Source organism: Ailuropoda melanoleuca, chromosome 1 (assembly GCF_002007445.2).
Source record: "Ailuropoda melanoleuca isolate Jingjing chromosome 1, ASM200744v2, whole genome shotgun sequence".
NCBI lineage: Eukaryota > Metazoa > Chordata > Mammalia > Carnivora > Ursidae > Ailuropoda > Ailuropoda melanoleuca.
In genome coordinates this window covers 26188674-26191324 of record NC_048218.1, presented here as the reverse complement: position 1 = coordinate 26191324, position 2651 = coordinate 26188674, and positions in this window count along the sequence as shown.

Here is a 2651-nt window from a genome sequence, read left to right as displayed (position 1 = left end):
TTTTCTCTCCTTCATGACTACCCATTTAATTCAATAGCATTTTATTGTACATGTATTAGGCAGATAGTACTCTTACAGGTTCTAATTTATGAGTACCTTATCAGTGAATGGTACCATTGTGACATCATCGAAACCTCCTCTTTCAATGATTGTTTATGGTTCCCTTATTGGTGGAAATAAAATCATCCTAGAAAGTCAATACACCTAAAGAAGGAAAATAATTCTGATCCTTCTCAAGAGGAGAGTTAGGAACCAGCCTTTTGTCAAGGAAATTGTTCAAATCTACACTGCGATTGAAATGTTTCTCTCTTACTCATGGCTTACAAATGTGCTTTGGCAACATGTTAGACTTTCGGTGTTCAGAAATGGATATTCAAACTCCTTCTAAACAAAGAGAAATAAATAGTCAAGATAGAATACCAATTGCCTTGGGTCACACAAGACATAATATGGAATATTGTTAGAAACATCATTTTGATCCCACATAGAAAAACGGACTTGGTGTTAAAAACTAAAATTTTAATTTAATTTAATTTTTTAATAAAGATTTTATTTATTTCAGAGAGAAAGAGAGAGAGCACGAGCAGGAGGAGGGGTGAAGGGAGAAACAGACTCCTCGATGAGCAGGGAGCCTGACTCAGGGCTCATTTCCCGGACCCTGGGATCATGACCTGAGCTGAAGGTAGAGGCTTAACCAACTGAGCCACTGGGAAGCCCTTAAATTTTTAATTGTAATGAATTCTGTCGCTTTAAGTGTTAACCTGCATGTCAAAAATTCAGAGTAACACAATTTAGGAATTATTAAATAATATCATAAGGTTATATACTTCTAATGACCATATATATTAAGGCTGACTCATGAACAGAAAAACTGACATTGGGAACTATTGTTGAAATGAATTAGGATATCTGGCAATGTGTCATATGTGCAAATTTATCTCAAATTTTCAAATTTCCATCCTCTAGTCATTCAAATAGGCTTTGTAAAAAAGAATGCCTATAAGGAAACTTGAAATTTTAAAATTTTAAAATAAAGATTTTAAAATAAAGATTTTAAAATTTTAAAATAAAGATTTTAAAATAAAGATTTTAAAATTTTCAGTAGGAAACCATCAAATGATGGCGGGCAAGTATGACTATCCAAGTGGGCAAGTATGACTATCCTCTAAAGAGATTTATCTAATTAATATCTGGTAACCACTGGTAAAATAATATTTTTGTGGAACTAACAATTTAACTCAGAGGAACATTGCCAAATTCTTGAAACTTAACTTTAGTATATGGCAATATCTTTTTTTTTTAAATCACAGTACTAGATTTTTGTTAAATTTAACTTTCTTGTATTCACATGTCATGAACTAGATAGAGTTCTTTTTTTTAAAATCCATAATACAGAGAAACATGAAGATGATATGTTGGAAAGTACTTCGGTCTATAAATGAGGTAAAGTGGGCTCTAGTTTGCTTTCTTTGGCAAGTAGCCTTCTTTGGGTCTCAGTGTTCTCACAAAAAAATTGTGCATTCTATCAGGACTGTTGCATTATTCCTAAAATTCTGTATTTCCAGCCACTTCACAACTTTTCAAATTCCTCTGGCAAAGACATAGGATATCAATAAAATAAAAATTTGTAATATGTCAAAAATCAAATGAGCAAATACATATGAAGGCTCAAGGGAAAGATCTCAAAAGGTGGTTGAATGTATCTGAGATGCAGAACAAAGACGGCTGTAAAGTGCACAAATTTGTCACAAAACCTTAAGAATCACTATGATCCATGATTATTATATAAAACCAGATGATATTTCAGTGATCATTGCATTTGTGACAATATGCACTGATTATTCTGCCCCCCCCCCCCCCCCCCCCCCCCCCCCCCCCCCCCCCCCCCCCCNTAGCCCCAGATTAGCTCGTGAAGCTAAAGATTTTTTTGAGAGTAGAGATCGCTTTCTCGTTGTAAAGTTTTTCTTACGTTTCCATATACGGTCAAGTATTCCATGCAGGAAGGTTAATTGCTAATTATTTGGCAACGGGTATATTAGAATTATGTACCGTCTCGGCAGTGGTACTTCTGTTATGTTGTATAGACCATATTCCATTTTTATCAAATCTTAGGGAAATAAACCTTATTTCTCCAGAGCCTCGCAGCGACGGGCACACGTTTGCATGAACGCAGTAGACGGAGAATGTCAATATTCATTTATGTAATGATTAGTTAAGGAGAAAAGTACATTCCAGCATTAGGACTTCTGACAGCCTTTTGCTTAAATCACAGTTGACTTTTCCCTTCGGGCAAGTTTACTGCTTGTGAAATTCCTAGAAAGGCTAGAGGAGAGGACCGGAGACATAAAAAGGAGCCGGGGTTCGGGACCCTGCACGGTTTTGGGACGTTACCAGGTTCAACGGGAAAGGTTATGTCTTGGAGGAGTTCGGAAAGCTGGCGATCCGACAAGTCCTGGGCACAGAAAGAACGCTGCCCTTGGGCCTCGGCTTGGAGCTTCACAGAGCCAAGGGCAGGCATCGCGCAACCTGCCGCAGGGGCGGCTTCGAGGCAAGGGCCGCGGGGCGCGCCCTGGCCCCACCCCGGGAACGCGGGGCCCGCGCAAGGCGGGGCGGGGCCGGGTCTGGGGGCGGGGCTCCAAGGCGGCCCGGCC